This window comes from Opisthocomus hoazin, chromosome 1 (genome assembly GCF_030867145.1).
Source record: "Opisthocomus hoazin isolate bOpiHoa1 chromosome 1, bOpiHoa1.hap1, whole genome shotgun sequence".
Taxonomy (NCBI): Eukaryota; Metazoa; Chordata; class Aves; order Opisthocomiformes; family Opisthocomidae; genus Opisthocomus; species Opisthocomus hoazin.
The window spans coordinates 67982471-68002506 of record NC_134414.1 but is presented as its reverse complement, the minus strand read 5'-3'; the positions used below and the strand labels follow the sequence as shown (position 1 = coordinate 68002506).

The following is a 20036-nucleotide window of genomic DNA, read 5'->3' as shown; positions in this document are numbered from 1 at the left end:
ACAGGTATACAAAGTCACTGATTAACAGTATTTTAAGGGAGCTATTAGCAGGAATTTTGGTCTTAGCAGAGGCTCTTGTACTAGAAAAATTAAATTCAGGCCTAGGGAGCACTGTTGTTTGGTAATGCCCTGCAGGGAAGTCAGTGCAGCCAGGGGTCCAATTTGTCTCGGTACCTTCTGGTACCAATATCAGCACTCCAGCTGTTTCCAGTTGCGTTCAGTGTGCACACAGTGAGGCTCTAAGTTATGACACCAGGCTTCATTTCATAGCTTGCATTTGGAACGACATTGCAAAGGGTTAGCCAAATGTTAGTCAGGTGGTGTCTGCTTTGGTTGCATAAGTTACTGTGAAAATCTGGGAATCCCTGAGAAAGTCAAAGGAAACTGTGGGCGTCGCTTCAAAGGGCTGGGATGGACAGTGTGCTGGATTCTTTTTCCCAACAGCATCTAAATTTATCTCCATTGTTCTTTTTTTTCTTTTTTTTCTGCTTAGTACTAAACCTGGATCCCAGCCAGCAAGGGACAACAATATCTTGACAGAGAACCTCATGCATCCCACACGGGTCATCTACATTGTCCGGGATCCATGTGTATCAGAGATTACAACAGTGGAAAACAAAAGAATTACGCAACAGAAAGGTCTTGATGAGAGTAAACAAGAGAAACGTGACTTACTGCTGAAGCACTTTCCTGCCTGTAGCTGAAGCAGAGGGAGAAAAGGAGGTCCACCCTTCAAATCTTCTCAGACAGTAACATAAAAATCCAGCACATAAGCAACTGGAGTCTCATGTACTGTTGTCCGGTGTTTCTGTTTAGTCAGTACTGTTCCTTAGAGCAGAGATAAAGGACTGAATCGTAGGCAATTTCGTACAAAAACACACATTTGTTTTAAGATCCAGCTGATAACATTGATATAGACTTAGGTAAATTAAAAGTGTGTTACTAAAGTCAATGCTGGTTTATTTAAAAGCAAGATCAACCATACCCGTGAGAGAGCTTCACTGAGAGGAAGACTGTGGGACCGGTAAAGTCCTGGTCTATTCTGAAAGAAGCCACTTGACCTCACGTTCGCCATCAGAGCAGTGTGGCCAGCTGAAGCTAGCTCAGAGCCCTCGGCACAATCGCCCCTCCTCAGCACCTGCTCTGCAAATGGTTCAGCTTGCCAAGGCTCAGCAGGCTCCCCCGCCGCAGCAACGTGTGCCCATGGCACCATTGCCCTCACTTTTATCTCTGCCTTCGGCTCTGCATGTGCCAGCAGCGGACCATCCCAGCTCTGATGGAAGGCGACTGCAAAGCAGAGAGTATTAAGCTGGAGACGAGCTCCTGCTCATTCTTTTCTCCTGCAACTTTTCCCAGCAACAACACATTGCTTCAGGGGGCACAGGTACACCTGCTCCATGTGGAAAAGGGAGACCCAGCCAGAAACAGACTGAGGTAGGGGTTGAACATATATAAAAAAATGATGGGGAGTTTACTATCCAGAAGCACTTGGAAAGATGCTGCCTAGTGACCTAAGATGCTGGGAAAGCCTCAAGGCACACCAAATACTTTATTTTTCTTACTTGTCCTTATGCAGTCTTTAGTCTCTTGCCCTTTTTGGGGGAAAGATTATGTTGCCAGTGTCTGAGATGCATTTTGAGATATCCCTAAGGGCAGTGCAAGTTGAAAGCAATCAGAGATAGCTCAAACATTGGATTTAAGCAGAATTTAGGCATATATGACAAAGACGTAGTGTTCTGAAAAGCGTTTTTCAGCTGCTGCCCAATCCTGGAGCTACCTAAACTCCTTTGGTAAGTCCATAGAGTTTTGTGGTAGTCCAGAATGCAGAGAAGTACTGCTGCTTTCACAGGACTAAGTCAACAAATGCATTCCTCTTACCCAAACCAGATCAGAATAAAAATAACAGATGCTTCTCTACCTATTTTGACATCATGATCCAATAAGCATTCTCAGCACACACTTAGCATCCACATATAGCATTAGGACTCACACAAAGAGTGCTGCTTCCCTTTAAGATAAGAACTAATGATTGTTACATTCAGTCAGGATGTAGAAAATAGATTCAGCTGTCTCCCTTACTGAACCAATGCAAATCCACAACTATCATCTCCCCTAGAGAATGCTATAACCACCAGGATACAGATTATTCAAAATAAGGCTAGTCTCAAACTAACGCTATTGAAGCAGTGTCATTGTGCACCATAGTTAATTGTAGCCAGCAGGTCAAAAGAAGTGATTATTCCCCTTAATTTGGCACTTGTGAGGCTGCATCTACACTCTCCAATTTTAGGCACCACTCTGCAAGAAAGATGTTGAGAGACTGGAGCAAGTCCAGAGGAGAGGCAGAAGATGAGTACATGGCATATGAGGAGAGGCCAAGACAACTGGCTTTGTCCAGCTTTGTTAGGAGAAGGTGAAGGGGAAATCTTACTGCTCTCTGCAGCTGACAAATAGAAGGATGCAGAGATGACAGAGCCAGGCTCTTCCCAGACGAAGAGCACTGAAGACCTCATGCACTGATGACATGATAAATGATGAGCGCAATTTGGAAAACAGTCAATTCTCTTTAGATGTAAAGGGGAAAAAATGTACCATGGAGATGGTCGGACACCTGAGCAGGTTGCCCAGCAAGGCTGTGGAATCACTACATTTGGAGATACTAAGAAATTTACTGGGCAAGTTTCCCAGCAACCTGATCTAACTGAGCCTTGCTTTGTGCGGGGAACTGGAGGTGATGACCTCAGGAAGTCCCTTCCAACCTCAGTTTTTCTATGATTCTGTGACTCTATCAAAGGAAAGAACAGATGAAGGTCTGCTGCAAACTCATAGTTGGAGCACTTGGTTTGCAAGAGGAGATCTGAATTCTGGTCCCTGGAACCAAATGCCTATTTATATATGTGTGTATATACACACAGAGGCACAGAGTGAGGTGTTAAAGCTCTGTTAAAAACAACAGACAAAAACGAGCCACTCTTTTTAAAATGCTGTATGTTTCTGCCTCCTGGACAGAGCTTTCATTCTGGGCTGCAGATGACACATGAAGAGGAGCATCTCTAGACAGTGCAAGCGAGAAAACCAGTGAGAGGGATCTGAGACATATCCCCAGCCTTCCAACTGTTTAGACTTAGGCAGAATTACACCCATTTACTGACCCCAGGTAGCTCCCTCCCTCTACTCCAAGACGCCTAATTTTCTCCATGCTTTTGTACAAGAAGCCTGTGTACCTCATTCCTGCCCAAGTCTTTGGGTGCTTAATTGAACGATTCCTGAGCATTTGCTAGATTTCCTGAAAACATACCAACAGTCTTGAAAAAGTTCTGCCTTCCGTGAACTAAATTCACAAGCTTTCACTGTTATGTGGTCAATTTCTAATACACTTTACAGAAAGGCGTTTTAAGCCCCTAACCTTCAAGTCAGTAGATGCTATAGTATTTAAATTATCAGTGGACACTACCTCCTTCAGAGATAGCCTGATCTTTATACATACATACCTTATTTGATATCATTGTTCTCCTGTAGTCTCCCCATAAGTGTGTATTATCTGTTATCTCTTGTCTTACCACGTATTCTCTTGAGAAACTGTGAAAGGGAAAACTAATTTCCAATTCTGTGATTTTTCTTAAAGACCTCACCACATGAGGTCTTTGTTACAGCTGCAGGCCCCAGGTGCTATAGTTACATGATATTATTTTATAATAATCATTGATATTATTATAGACTTTGTAAGAAAGAGGGAGGTGTAATTACCAAATTAAGTAGGGAGATGGTATGGTCAAGGAGGACTGAATTGTAAGGAAACAGTTTCAAGAAAAGGAAAATCTGTTTTTATACCTAATTAAAAATAGGCATCAGCATTTCAACCTCTTCTGTACCCGTATATATGGAATAGGCTTCACCTATGCAAAAGCCTGAAAATAAGCTCAGCATGAAAATAATATTTTGCGCATGCAAATCTATTGTAAATAATTTTAAAAAGATTTTCACCTTTGCTCAATGTAATTAATTATTGAAATAATGCTGCTCTTGATGTTCTTACTATTCTCACTGACTGTGGAGGTTCTGAACTATAGATTGCTCATGAATCGGTACTGAATTTGACACCAGTGATATAAGAAAGTAGACGTGGATGTTTAAGAGATTTCATGCAGGCAGAAAATGCTGATATGTTACAGAACAAAATAAATTTCCCACCACGATAGGTAGGTTGGAGTCTACTTCCACAGTAGAGCAGAAGTCTCCATCTTAATGTTGCTAATCATATTAGCTAAATATCACAGCAGGTAAAATGAGTTTTCAATAACACTGCTGAGTAATTTTCCAGCTAGTTTCATGCTTGGGATAATCTTATTTTTTTCTTTGTAAGTTTTGCATGGATATACTGGGGCAATTATCTTCAGGCATTTGGAAACTAAGCTAGCACAGCAGCTTGCCAGTCTGCCTTAGTGTGACCCACTGTGGTGTTTATGTTCTGCATGCCAGTTGTTATTAGCTCACATGTGCGTGGAATACCATTTTCCCCTTTATTGGTTTAACATAATGGTATACCATGGGGAGTGTTTTACAGAAGGGACAAGATCTGAATTATAAAGGCCTTCCTTCAAAGCAGGTATTTAATATCCATATACAGGAAATTTCACTCATTCCTCCCATTTTATTTTATTCATGAACACCAAAAAAGATATCATGGAGGAGCTTAAAGATTAATAGATAATAGAGAAAATAATTGCAATTATCTTCTGAGCAATGACAGTTTTCTCAGTGTTGTACAAACATTTTCGCAATCTGAGGCATTTGTACAATAAAGGCCAGGTTGAGATTGTCCACCACAGGAGAGGATAAATTTCACAGTAAATTTCTCAGCAAATTCAACAAGTGCAGGCACAAAGTGCTCAGTGTCCTCCTCTAACACTGTGGTTACATCCTCCTCAGGGGTAGGGGTGACTGAACTGTCTCTTTACTTCCCCAACACAAAGCTGCCTCCAGTCTGTGCCTTCAGCTGGGCACGGTGAGTCAGAGAATCATCCAGGTTTAAAAAAAATAAAACAAAAGCCAAACCCCTCACAAAAGAAAAGCCATTTTTCCTTTATGCTAGTCTAGTGCTTACTTTGCCTCATAAACAACTGCAGCAGAGCAACACAGGGAGCAATGCATGGGAGGAACAAAAAGGCAGGGACAGCAAGGTAAGGGCTGTTTATGTCCACAAAATTACAGAAGAACGTGCAGGGACAAGAAGACAGAAAAAGAGAAAGGTGTCTTATCCCCAGATTTGCCCAGAATTTGAAGTTTTCATTAAAAAGAGAGATAATATTTTAATATGAATGAGGAAATGGAAGCCAAACCTCATTCTGCATCAGCATACGGCAGGATCACAGACCCCAGGCTAGATCAGGGAAGAGAGCAAGCCCATGGCAAGGAGCTGCAGATGCACAGAGGTCTCCTTCTTCATCTCCGCTCAGTACAGAAGGCAGAACCCCCCTGCACCGCACTGGGAACACGCAGACTCTGGTCCCGCGGCAGAGGAGCGGACGAGTTGTCCAAAGCCGCCCGCCGCTCTCAAGACAAGACCTGCGGGTACGCAGAGGGGAGGCTGCTCCTCTGGCTCCAGTCATCGGCAGCTTCTGACATGAATGCCTCAGCTTTGCTTAGGCATGCCAAAAAAGTACCAGACCAAAGGAGTAAAGAAGTAAAAACTGCCAGGCTGGAAAATATGAACAGCCTTGCTCAAGTCAGCTGCATTAATTTAAAAAAAAAACAAACAAACACCCACAACTTGGGAAAGGACTCATAACGCAGCAAGAAACGAATTTTTGCTCCAGCCTAATGTCACTCCGCCTTTCTCCCCAGAGCCCATGAAGTTTCAGTCTAATCATGCAGTTCGTGTCCGAAGCCCTCTGTAGTATCTGGTAAAAACGGGAGGATAATGGGTTTTGGCCTAACGTCCCTCATCGTATGCGAGGGTATGCTTATATGGAAGGCCGCAGCAGTTCCATCAGTGCCGATATGCTTTGAAACAGATTTCACATATGCATATCTCATTCATTTTATGTTGTGGGTTAAATGTTAAAAGATAGCACAGAGAAAATGCTTCAGGAAACAATTTGAATAAGAATAAGCAGTTAAACTGCTAAACATAAAGAAATTAAGAAATCCTGAAACAGACATTATTGCAAACACCCAAATGGATAGAACCCCTCTAATTTTGACCCACACCTACGTCTTGATCTAACAGGAGACTCCAAACCCCAAAAGCCTAGTTTCCAGCAGATTTGTATCATGTGGCTCTTTTCTATTTTAACTGAATTAGAATAAAGCCGCAATTTAATTTTTATATGTACTTTTAATATACTGAGTAGTCCATGCGGCAGAAAGACAATTCTATGTCCTAACTGCAGGGAAGACTTGAGTCAGTGTTTGTGCCTTATTAGCCGCCAGAGGACCAGCCTGTCAGCTGTGAGTAACATCACGTGTGGGTTTCTTATCTCTAAAAAAATATTACAAACAGTGACTAGGAAGATTTTGGGTTGCATTGCTTTTTTTTTTCCCCTATCTCCAGTTAAGCCATTCATAACATACTTGTTCCAGGTTCTCTGATCTTTGCCTGAGTTCATGCCCCATCCCTTATCCTCACCGAGGGCATTAAGCAGGTTCTCTGCTTGGCTGTTATTTTTGAGTACCAGGTGAGAAGCCTGAATCTTTCAAACACTCTTACCTCTCTGTCTGGTTTGGAAGTTGGCCAGTGTGTTCCAAAGTTACTAAGAAAAAAAAAATAGAGAGCGAGCAGAGTGACAGGCAGCATGGTGACAGCAGCTTCACTTCTTTTGGAAACCAGACAAAAATAGATGCTTGCATATCCTAAATGCTGAAATGAAATGGAAGGCAACTTTTCTGGGCTTCCGGTCTAAACGGAAACCAGATGTTTCAGGGTTATTTTCTCTGGTCCTTCATAGAAGAGTTGTTTTGTCAATAAGTTGCTTCCTCCGTCACGGCCTGAGAATTTTTCTGCTGGTATTCAAGTGCACTTAAGGCTGGGGGGAGGCAGCCAACAAACCTTTCTCCAGGATTTTGGAAACTCATTATAAAAAGACATATTCAGCACAAATAAGTGTGTGCTCATATTTCTGAGTTTTAAATCCGTTTTCTTCTTTCAGATAAGAATGGCAAAATCCTCGGCTTGTCTAAATCAGCACATAATCATTCAGCAACACCATGTCACTTTAAACCATTTGAGAGTCCTTGTATGTAAAAACAGATGATTTCCCACACACATCAGGTTTGATAGTTGTGCTGGCAAAAGTGTGGAAGCCACTTCTTGTTTGGATGTTGCTACTGAAATAAAGAAAGTGGTCTTAGTTCTCCAGCCTACTGATTTGCTCCTACAGACAATCAGGTGGAAAACCCCAAGTATGGGAGTGTTGGGAAGGTACTGGAGAAGGAAAGCCTATGAAAGGCCAAACTAAACTAAAAGAAACTGCTTTAACTGGTCTGTCCCTCTGAGCTAGGTGATATTCCAAAACAAATATTATCATCTTTTATTAAAAAAAAAAAAGAAGAAATCTAGGATAATAAGCATCCCATCAGACTTTCTTCTGATGACAAGATAAGAAACAAAATTTTACTGAAGAGGATAAACATCTATTAATTCAACAGATTGTTATTGTATGTTGGAGACGGCTAGCTCTAACTCGGATTTAACACGCTCCAGTTTGGAGAAGATTAATGCAAGAGCTTAATTTTACATGCTTAAAATTATCAAAAGACATTCTCATCTTTAAGGAATCAATCTTCAGAGGTTTACACATGTGTTTAACCTTACATGCTACAGTCAGGAGAGAAATCAGGATGTGTAAAAGTTGAGCTAACACCTCTTTTGCAGGAAAAGGACTGTAACTGGTAACACTGAGGACACATGAATTCTTTGAATCCCTGTCTTAATGTCAGTCCCAATGTTTATACAAACAACAACAATTAATTACTCTGTAATGTGATAGGCCACATCAGTGATTTTTCTGCCACTGTTCTTTTATTTTCTAGATCAAATATCAACATGAATTAAATACGAAGCTTTGGGGGGTTTCGCATATTGTCTTAGTTTCAGTATTTACTTTTTTATTAGAAATATTTCCTTTTTTAAGAAATATCTTCTAAACTGAAAGGGGAAAATAACATAAATTACATGGTAAACTAGAAACTATTGCAAAATGTCTACCAGGCTATTGGGAGTAGCAGGGTGAGAAAATAAAATACGTTTAGGTAGACTTGACAATATTTAACAAGCAAGAGAGGAAGTTACACCGACAGAGGTAATAATAAATACAAAGAAATAACTACTTTTGAACTTTTTCATTTTAATTTATAAAGAATTACATTTCATGTATCCCAGCAGATCCTTTAGGAAAATCATCCCAGATACTTATAAACACAGTGAAAAAGAAACACAAGACGAATGAATCCTACTGTAAGAAACAAGAGGTCTTTCCAGTAATGTATTATTTATTCTGATGTATTCTGCGATGACAGTAATCTTTTGACATACATGCTACATGGCTGAAGAACATCACACTGAAGCATTTCCTGCTTCAATATGAGACACATTGATATCCTAATAATAAGCATTCTAAAATGTTTTATTACTATGCTAGGTCTGCTGGTTTCTCAAGTCTTAACCCAGAAATGGAGACACTAATTTTCTTTTCATAAACAGAGGATTTTATAATGGCCCCTACGTAAAAATCAACCTATCCATTTTTTAAAGATCCCTTCTACGACTCTTATTTCCTGCAAAGCTAGTACTTAGCCTGCTGACATTCTTATTTCTTGATTTGGGACCTAGAAATAGAAACAGTCTTGTGATCTGTATTTTTTGTACGCTTGGAGAGAGTCGTAGGAAAATGTATTGCACGTGTAGACTCTTTTTTTATGACCATGGGCATTCAGTCTGAGTGAAATGGTCTTGCTTTTTTAAAAAATGGAGTCAGTGCTATGCCCTACCTTACAATGACGTTGTGCAGCTGCACGCAGGATGGGCCCACATAAATGTTAAGATTTTACAAGTGCCATGAACACAATATTAAATGAGGCAATGGCAAGACTTCAGCTAAAGAAACTACAATTCCTCTGCTTATGTTTTAGTGATCAAATTAAGCAGTCTTTAAAGGGTATTCCTATATAAGCACTATTCATATCAGTTAAGGCATTTGTCTAAGTCTCTGTTTTTTTAGGTGAAATTAGCACTTCAGTAGCAAAAATGTCAATACAATAGGAAACTGCTCTGCATAGGAGTCATAAAAGGTTTCAGTCTTCTGAAACTCCTCAAAAATTTTGGAATATCACAGCGTTTCAGAAAGACCAGAGAATTTCATCTGAAAAATGTTTCCTAACAAATAGAAACAGACCTGTCTACCAATGTCCAGGATCAGACCTAGAAGTAATGGATCTGTTTAAAACTGAAGGTAGAAAGAACAAAGAAGCTAGGACAGAGAAGGCATACAAGGAGAAGTATCACTCTAAATTTAATTAAAATGTATATCCATTACCTCATGTCTCTACTACTAGCTGTGACTGGAGACATGACTCTGGGCTAGACAGCTTGTTCTGACTGTGTTATATCTAAATAGCTAAATGCATCTGTCTCAGGGAACGACCGTTCACCTCTGGGTCAGGTGCTGCAGCGCACCTTTGCATACAGTACTTGGCTGACCCCATCAAGCCTAGACTGGCCTTTTCCACTCTGCATGTTATTTTCTATGAGTTCTCCCCTCTGCCCCATTTTGGTGGCCCTAGAACACAATTATTTTTTTTTCACGTGCATTTTTCTTTCCAGTTCAAAGTGTTCAAAATAGTGTGAGATCAACATTGCTGCCCATCAACACCACAGTTATATGTCACTTACTAAGGAAGTTGTTGCAGGTCCTGGGGCATGATGTGAAGGCATTTGGGGTGTTTGAGAGTACAAGGCTTGCCAGGAGCATCAAAGAACCAAATTTGCTGAAATTCTGTCGATTCTTCCTACAATAAGGGGCCTTCAAAGTCAGCTACCCCCCAAAACACAGCTGGGTTTTGTCTGACAGAGAGCTATTACTGTGTTTCAAAAGTAAACCAGGGAGTGAATGAATACTTCCAATCTGCAAGACTTCAGCCTATTTCATTCTGTGCAGTTTCTTATATGGATGGACAAAACAATTACACTGCAGCTGTGACAAGGAACAAGAGTATTTGGGACAGTATGCCAGTCACACTTCTACAGTCAGGACCCTACTATTAGTCCTTTACCTCCACTCACGTGTCCTTGTTAGGTTCATACCTGAATAAAAAAAAAAAAAGCAGCATCTAGATGAAAATGGCTTCTAAAGCATGTGAATGAATGCCCTGTTCAAACATTCAGAGCTAAGGATATCAGATAGAGGTAATGAGAGAAATAACCTCACAGCACTCCTTCAGAAACTTGTCAGATCAAGTCGTAGGGAAGGCATGGATATTTATATCTATAAACACAATACCACCAAACAGAGATTAGATACCACTATGTAACGCAAATGGATTGAACACGAACAGCAGCATGTCATGTGAGACTGTATAACAAAACCACAAATGTAAATATTAAACGCTGCCCAGACAAGCACATCACTGGTGCAGGCAAGTTATTACTTCCCCAAATACTATTTACCAAAGTCTAACTACAGTAACCAAATGTTTGGTTTGAACATGTATTGCAAAGGTTGCCTTAGCTCAGCTATTCCAGTAGCCCTATCTCGAACAAAACCCCAGCCAAGACAAAACCTGCAGCTGGAAATTTTTAGGGAGGGACTTCATATATTTGTATAAAGCATTGAGGCTGAAGACCTGACCAGGAGTGCTGGTGGGTGACTGCAATTTAAGTCATTCTTACAGTTCTGCTTAATTGCACTATTCAGGTAAGATTTTGCTCTTTACTGGAAATCTCTGTCTACACCAATTTGTTAAGCATAAAATTACATCAGTTATTGTTCAAAAATATTTTTACAAGGTGTGGACTGACTACATTAGTGAATAAAGATTGGAATAGAAAAAAAAAAACAAAATCAAACCACAGACCAGGGGGGAGGGTACGCGTGATTGAAGTTAAGAAGTACATAAATCACTTCAGAAATATAATTTGCAAATTCATTGTGTGAAGTAATTAATCAAAGCATGGCTGAGTTATAGCACTTGAGAGACTTTGATCTGACAACTGGAAGAAATATAAAGAAACTACTGGGTATCAAGCTACAGTGTTAGAACGTAAAATGTTTCTCCATGCTAGTCACAAGTTTAATTACTTCTTTTTTTCCACTGACAGACCCAAATTAAAATAAATGGGCCACATCAAGACAAATTTCAGATGCATGGAGCGCTTAAGAATATATTGTTCCCATAGTACAGGAATACCATGAAGTTTTGTAATAAAGCTATTCATTTTTTTTTTCTTTCACTGGGAAACGTATTGGGAAAGTAAAATGGAATACATAGGAAGTGCTTAAGATTTTCTATTTTAAAAGCTTAATTTAGACATTTTTAAGTGTGCTTTTTAATTCTACAAGAGTATATATGTCTACCCAGATTTACAGCAGCGTGTGACAAGAAAAATAGTTATGGCAAAACCCCACAGACAGTAGTGAAGTATTAACTGAACTACCTTAATACTATAATTCCTTACTCTCAATATGAAGAATTTCAGTCCAAGTAACACACAGAGATTATTCTGCTAATCTGTATAGGTTTGAGATTGCTGAAAGTGACTTGAGATACTTTTAACTAAATGCACTTTTAGAGTAACTAACTGCAAGACTAAAAAAGAAAATGTAAAATATTTCTTGTAAAATGTATGCAAATCTATGTTACACAATTTAAAGTTTTAGGAACTAACTTGCACTATTGTTTCAAGAAATTATTAAGGCAGTATGTACTGCTACCATAACCTGTAAAACACAGTTGGGGCTGCTCCATCGTACTGGAACTCATATCAATAAGCATGCAGTCAGAAACCATGAGTCAGGCTCAACATTTCTAGTCATTTCCCTTAAACAACAAATCACAAAGTTAAAAAAAAAAGTTGTCATTCTTACATCATCTGTGTTATGGCTTTCAAAACCATAGGACATGTTTATTGCCTAGTCTGTATCCAATAGTATGGACAACTATTATGCATCCAAACAAACAGACAAATAAACAGCAAAGTATAAGAACATTCCCACTTCCATCCTAATCCTGGCTGATAGGAGGAGGTCTTGAATTGCTCTTTGATCTCCAGGGTAATGGTGTCACTCTTTCCCTTTCCTCTTTCTCATCCTCTCAAAGCTACCTTCCAGCATATTTCTCCCTCTGTTTCACTCAGTCTCTTGCCTTCTTCTCACAATTTTCTGCCCTATCTGTAATCTGTACATAGCAACCAGCAGAGACAACAGATAATTGCTTACTTTAATGAAGAAGTAGGAAACAATCCTCTTTTTTGTCCATTTGAGTGGCCAGCCAAATTCAGATGCTTCACTGACTGTGGCTGCTGTTATTTAGCCATAACTCCTCTGCATATGTTACACACAACAGCAGTGAAGTAGCCTCATTCTCCTGTCCCCGCTGACTACACTGAGTAAGTGATTATGCAATCTTGCAGCAGTGGGCTCCAGAAACGTTCCTCTTTGTGTGTGAGCTGGCGGTGCCTGTGGGTAGGCTGGAGTTGTAGGAAAAAGGTGAACTATGCAAGAGAAGGAGAGTAGTAGTCAACGTACTAGCACTTACTCTGGGAAACACACCGGAAAGCCAGGCAATTTGGAGGATGCGAACGGCTTTTTTCTGTCCAATTCACTAGTGAAATTATCCTTAAAGAAGGTTGTTTTAAAGCAGATCCTTCATTCTTAAGAGTCTGAGACTTCAAGGTCCCCAGCACCTGGGATGCACTGGCATCTTCAGATCTGATATACTTCACAGCAATGAAGGCATCAGAAACTTACATGGACTATCAGTCCTGAAGTACCAGTCCTAAAGCCAAAAAAAACTATAATCTTTCTTTCTGCAGACAAAACTCAAACACAGTCTTAAAGCAATGAAATGCCACAATTGCAGTTCTAGACATAATGTGCTTTGCAAGCTGCAGCCTCGCTGTATCCTTCCTGAGGCCCTGCTTCCTTCCAGACATCAGTGCCGGTTCACAGGCACCTGATCTCAGCTCTCAGACCACGATTTGCTGAGCTCTCGTGTCACCAAAACTTTGTTTTGCAATCCACCCATTCCCACAACTTTGCAAAGGTTGCCTTGATCTCTTGCTAGGCTATGAAAGACAGTACAGCAGGCGTGAACAGGAAAAGCGGAGCCTGTTTGGAAAAAGAAAAAGAAAAAGAAAAAGAAAAAGAAAAAGAAAAAGAAAAAGAAAAAGAAAAAGAAAAAGAGAAAAGAAAAAGAAAAAGAAAAAGAAAAAGAAAAAGAAAAAGAAAAAGAAAAAGAAAAAGAAAAAGAAAAAGAAAATGAAAAAGAAAAAGAAAAAGAAAAAGAAAGAGAAAAAGAAAAAGAAAGAGAAAAAGAAAAAGAAAGAGAAAAAGAAAAAGAAAGAGAAAAAGAAAGAAAGAGAAAGAGAAAAAGAAAGAAAAAAGGGGAGGGGAGGGGAGGGGAGGGGAAGGGAAGGGAAGGGAAGGGAAGGGAAGGGAAGGGAAGGGAAGGGAAGGGAAGGGAAGGGAAGGGAAGGGAAGGGAAGGGAAGGGAAGGAAAGGAAAGGAAAGGAAAGGAAAGGAAAGGAAAGGAAAGGAAAGGAAAGGAAAGGAAAGGAAAGGAAAGGAAAGGAAAGGAAAGGAAAGGAAAGGAAAGGAAAGGAAAGGAAAGGAAAGGAAAGGAAAGGAAAGGAAAGGAAAGGAAAGGAAAGGAAAGAAAAGAAACACCTGACTCCGTCCTTGCTCTGCATGAATGGATATAAGCAAATAAGATTAGGAAAGGCCGTCCTTTGATGGGATGTACTCTTGCTTATACAAGTTTTTTAAAGTGTATATGTATGTCTAAAATCCTAAGACATAAGTAACGACTTTCTTTTTCAAGATTTCCTTGTCTTTCACATAAGTTCACTGAGAAAAAATATCGTGCAAAAAAAGCTTGCCTTCTCACTCACAATGAGGAACTAATTGAGTAGTTTTCCAGAAGAACTTCATCAGGAAAAAAAGGAATGCAAGGACGCTTGAAAAATAAAACATAAGACAAACCAAAATATCATTAACTCTAGTTATATTACTTGAAAATTCATTCGTATGCACATTCTTCAGTACCTTACAGATGGAGGGAAGATTTTGTGACTGTGGCCTCCTCCCTCCTGCTTCAGCTCCATTTTCTTTCAATAAATGTGTTTACTGTGAGAAAACAGAATACAAGTATTTGATTCAGAAGACAAACCTGGAGGGAGGATGCAAAGGAGCAGGAAAGCAGTGAAAAGCAGGCAGAATAGGGAGCTTTGTGAATAAAAGCAAAAGGCAAAGGGACACAAGAAAGTAAAACACAAAAGGCAAGAATGAAGAAGTGGTGAAATGTCATATCAAATGGTGGAGATTATTTTTTTATAACAGTCTAACTTTTAGCTTTAAAGGACAACGTCTAAATGTTGCATTAACTAGTGGTCAGAGCTTTATTCTGTCTCTATAAATAAAACTGCTGCAAGCACTGGTACCTCTGTAGCCACTCTTTTTTTTCATTTTCTGGTCTGTTTCCATTTGTCTGTCACAAAGAGGTATGATATTCTTCTCTGCTGGATGAAGCACTTTGAATTATTGTAAATTCTTATGTTGTCTTATTGCAAGTAATGCGAGTGTTACATATATTTGCAGATCTTTAATCTTAATTTTCCTTCTATTGGCATTCAAACTGCGCAACCCTCCTTTCTCACAGAAAAGTGTACAATGTTCCACAAAAGCGAGCATCTGTTTCTTTCATCACTCCACTTTACCAGCAGGTTATTTCCAGAATCTTCTGTCCTCTATCCTTTTTTGCCTGCGGGAAATGAAAAATTACAGATATGATTGCTAGGAATTCTCCTTTAGCAACCTTTGAGGGTCCTTGAAGTTATTCATTAGCTGTGAGGTATCCCATGAAATCATGTCTTCAAAGAGGATGTACACCACCATCCATGGTTCTCCACTTTCTGAATTAGGAGTCTGTATGATACCAATATCAAGCCTTGTGAAAAGTATTATTGCTCATTTTATAAATAAAGTCTTCAGCAAAGATAATCTCTCTGTCGTAGGTGGCTGTGGATACATTTGTTTGTTTTGTTTTCAAAACTGAGTAGTTTTCCATGAAATATGTGTCATTCTATATCATCACCTGGGGCTCAAAAGATGTCATTCAGTTACTATATTGAGGACACGGTAACAACTGAAAACTTCCAACAGCGTGGATCCAACTCCTTTTGACATCCTTTCCCTCACAGTCAGAGCTTGCTCCTCCTCAGTACTCTCTGATTACTTTTCCATGGGGTTCCATGGTGCTCCTTCTTGAATCTGAGCTAGTGAAATTGCTTAAATCTGGTTGTCCAAGAAACAATTTTATACTTTTTTTTTCATATTCATTCACGGGAAATTATAAAAATAAAATTGCCAACTTTTTTGTGACTTTTGCTACAGGAGGAAATTTTATGCTCCTCAGCCTACAGTTAGAAAACAGAAAAAAGAAGATTCGTGCCATAAACCCAAAGTCAAACAGGGGAAAACTGTGGTTGCATGTGGAACAGTACCTGAAAGTCCTGGGCAGCACAGCACCCCCTCCCCCCCACCCTCTCAGGTTAGGCTTACAGCCCGAGCTTGTGGCAATGAATTTTCAGCTGGCACTGAGAAGTGTTCTCTGCGCTGGTATAGCATACTGCAGAAAAAACGGAAGACATGAGGAATTTGTGATTCAGAGGTGTGAGGTCTGCAAGCACTTAGAAGTGGAATGGAACGGGAGGGGGAGCTCTCAGTACACCGGCGACGACGAAGGAACGTTCCGGTGCAGCAACGCTTCCCAAGCCAAGAAAGAAGGATGAGCTCTCCCTTTGCTTTCAGCAGGGAAAAGGTACAATTTCCTCACCTGCAGAGCCTGACCTTCGGCATTTACTGGCACAATAGTTTTCTGAAAACTGCATCTTTCCTTCATCAGAAGCTTTCTTGATCGCTGGTAGTAAGTGGTACCTTGTTTGTTAGATTACACAGGAAAACCTGAGCTAATTATCTTCTCACCTTTGCCTTTTTGATAAAATAGATAAAATCAAACTTGGTTCAGCAAGCAACTACAGCATACAGCTAGGGAAAGAGCAAGGACAACATCAGTAACAAGTCAGAGAACCAAGTGTTGCACAGCAAGTGAACCATGCAGAACTGCTTTCTGCCTCATTTTCTCTCTTAGTTAGGTATTTACTTCACATGTTTGCAAGCCTTCTCCTGCCCTATGGCCCTGTATGCCAAATGCAAACCATGCCTTAGTCTGTGATCTACCGATGACAAGATCACCACGAGAAACCACATTTCCTCTTCACAGCTCTTTCCTCATTTATGGCAAGGAGCTGCACTAGCTCAGCTTGGAGTCAAGTAGAGACACGGGATGTCTGAAAAGGAAACAGCTAATTATAGACTAGCTACATATGCAAGTAACAGGGCAAAGAAGTTAATCTTATAAGCAAAACCGAAATACTATTGAAATCAGCCAGGAATAATTCATCCAGTCATTGCCACCTAGCAATTTTATAGCAGGTGACAAGAACATGCAGAAGGATTGAATCGAAGGTTTAATAGGCAAAGGACAGGCTAGACATAGAAGGTAGACTGTATGTATTTTGAATCATCACCCATCATAAATTCGTAATAAACCAGGATGATTTCTAGAGTAATGACCCTAGGCAAGACATGTATGACCCAGAAAAAATATCTTTAAATAGTTCTAAAATTACCTAATTTTACTCATATGGTAATTCTGCAAGTATTATGCCTTCAAAAGGGAAAACAATGGGACATTTTCTATCCTTTTATTGTCAGTTGGATTCGGCCCACTGAATACTGTAAAATCAATAGATTTTAGGTAAGCTACAATAAAAAGAAAGGCTTAGAAAAAGATGATGAATAAAAACAACACTTGAGACCAATCAACACTGAATGGTAATTATTAAATACTTACCAATTGTTCATGATTGGTCTCTGAAGTTAGAAAAAATAGCTGAATTAAGTCAAATGATAATAAAAGTTAGGAATCTGAATAGATGGAAAAAAGAGTTCCTAGGATGGTCCACAGAGTAGAAAGAAGATTTAAATGAGGCTTGCTTAATTTAGCAAACCAGATGCTGAGAAACGAGTATACACTAGAGAAGATAAAGAGCTAGTAAAGCTGAAAAAACAAAGATCATCCAAGTATGATAAAAAAAACAAAACAGTCTTGAGTAAGATTAGACTAGAAAGTTAGAATAAGGTTTCTAATTGCCAGAGAAGTAAGACAGCAGTTTAACTACTTTTAAGATCAAACTGAGTAAGTTTCTAAAAGGAGTTATATGACATGGCTGCCAGCAACAGCAGAGAGCTGTTACCCAGGAGGTCGTAGCTACTCCCCATCACCCAGGACATCCCTTCTTATCTCACATCCTTACAAAACAGAGGCCTCTCAGGGCTGGTTGGTATTCCACAAACAGAAAAAGAGGCTAAATTTGTCAAATGCACTTTTGAAGTAAATCTTCCACTGCAAATTAGTCACTAGCTTTATTATTCTATAGCTCATGTAGTGAATGAAATTCATGTAATATTAATGAATACTCTTAGTAGGACTAAATAAAATATTTGTGGTTAAGCACTCAAATGACACACATCAGATTCTCAAAGAATGCTGGCTACTATTTACTTCCCTGACATCAAGTTTGTGCAGTTTTCTCTGTTTTTTCTGGGACACATACTTTGCATCAAGGATTTATGTAGAAAATTCCAAATTTAAATGTGCTTTAAAAGTAAGAACTGCTAGATCCAAAACAGGTGTGTATTGATACATCCTCAAGGGACTCCACTGACCTAGCACCCAGCCTCTCTGATGGAAGCTGTCTATATATGATGAAAGTTATCCATATATATGTATCTATACAGTGATAGGGAAACGTCCAAATCGTGATCCCAAAATTGTAGATAAACAAACAAAATAGTCTTATTTATCAGTAGAAATGAAGGAGAGAGCATCAATAATGGAAAACATTAGATGTTGTGGCAAAAGCAGAGACCACACTAAATCAGCTTGGAAATGCCTGAAACTAGGTATCAAAGATGAGAAACAGAAGATCGATATTCTGACTTAAAGGCAGGATCTAGAAGGTTGCTTTGAAAAATGCTCAACCACTAAATAAAGAATATCAAAATGTATGCAAAAAGAATTTGCACTTGGCTGAAAAGCAGAGAACAGGCAAAGGGAATACAAAGCACATTGACTGTAAAAATATCAGTTTTGAGATGGAAAGCCAGAATGTTGTTAGTAATACAAGAAAGCAAAATCTCTTCCACAATGGATGATTTCCATATTCTTCCCCAGCTTTCAAATATTTTGACCAAAAAATGCATATATAAGACTGTTTTGTTTTCAACCAAACCACAAATGGGTCAACCACAAATGAAAAAAAAACCCACAACCACTTCTTTTCAGGCTATGAATCTGAAGCATCACTTTGAATGGAATTGATAGCAGAATGGAGGAGGAGAAACTATGATCAGAGACGAATGCAGAAGCTTAATGAAGGGTCTGTCATCACACCTGGGGATTTGTCATAGCTTCATATGAATTTGCTAAATAGGGAATTGAGCTACAGGTTTGGGGTGCTGGAGTTCAATGTTTAGCTTTATTTAATTGTTAGAAGAGCTTTCAAGGGAATGTTTTATTTTGTTTACTTGTAACTGCTCCTCTTTTTCTTTCTGATTTGGATCTGGTTTACTCCTTACAGAATATAGATAAGAAATTACCAGTTTAGCCATGCTATTAATACGAATGACATGTCTTTTTGTTCCATTTTCTCCTATCACCAGCAACATGCTTGCTGACAACACTGTTCCTGTATTTTGTTCAAGGATGGTTCAAGACATGAAGAAGATATTAACAGCCCTAGGAGCGGGAACAGAGGCCACGTATCAGGTACATGTCCCAAAGATTCATTCATTCTGCTGCACCCTCTTTCCCAGCCAACGGTTGTTTCTATTTCTGCAACGCAGCAGAAATTTGGAAGGCCCCTTGCAGAACAGCCTTTGGGCAGTAGCTAAGGCATCCCGGAGAGCTATGAGCTCCTGGAAGCCAGATCTCACTTTTCCTGCAGTACCACACACAAGCTTTTTTGCATTGCTACTCTTTTTTTCACAGAGCTCATTCCTGGCATCATGTGGTGTTCATGATCCAGACGAAACTTCAGGCATGCAGGTGTGAATCACTGAGACAAGCATGGGCGCACTATTGTTCGACGGATTTTCCCCTCGTCCAAATGTCCTGAGTCTGCACGGCCCAAAGGCAGCCAAGGGGAGAAAGTGGAAGGGCCTACCCTTAGTCAGAGGTACTTAATTTACAGTCACGTACCTTTAAAATTAATTGTCCATTTGCAGATACGAGTGTTTGTGCTCTGTTGTTTACACTTACAAAGCTAAAGAATTCTTTACTTAGGAAGTTCAAGTGATGCTACCGCTCTGGAAGTGGAGTGACATGATGAGGAAGAGAGGGAAGGAAATAAAACCTGAGCAGTGAAATGAGTCCCCTCATTTCCTGTGAGAAAAGAGAGAAGGAAGTTAAGGTGTGGGTCATTTGCAGATTTAGCTTTGGAGCTCGTTGGGAGGTACTCAGCTACAGCTAAAATGGCTGCCATTATAAAATCTTGGGTAGATGAGATGCACAGTAGATAAAGTGATACCCAGTGTCTCCCTTGGAGCACTTTAACAACTCGGTTTGAATTCGTAAGTGTTCTGATTGTACATGTGCAAATGCTTCCATATAAAGGTTAGGCACCCATTGTTATTGCAGCGTCTGTTAAAAAAGATAGCCATATCGGTTGCTAGGAGATGGCAGACTTCTCCTAGAGAAAA

At 39.6% G+C, this 20036-nt stretch overlaps 2 long non-coding RNA genes across 3 annotated transcripts in view; one reads left to right on the top strand and one right to left on the bottom strand.

Moving 5' to 3' along the window:
* LOC142363217 (uncharacterized) overlaps nucleotides 1–20036 on the bottom strand; it is a 124187-nt gene that overhangs the window by 95541 nt on the left and 8610 nt on the right. Inside the window, exon 2 of one of the 2 annotated variants that reach the window (XR_012765594.1) lies at nucleotides 14259–14339. This is a non-coding gene — a long non-coding RNA (uncharacterized LOC142363217). Of the gene's footprint in view, nucleotides 1–12431; nucleotides 12560–14258; nucleotides 14340–20036 lie in introns of those variants that run through there. The other variant, XR_012765598.1, reaches the window with a different exon arrangement.
* LOC142363225 (uncharacterized) lies at nucleotides 1067–19506 on the top strand. Its single transcript, XR_012765605.1, has 3 exons — nucleotides 1067–1434; nucleotides 18999–19104; nucleotides 19327–19506. It is a non-coding gene; the product is annotated as an uncharacterized LOC142363225 (long non-coding RNA).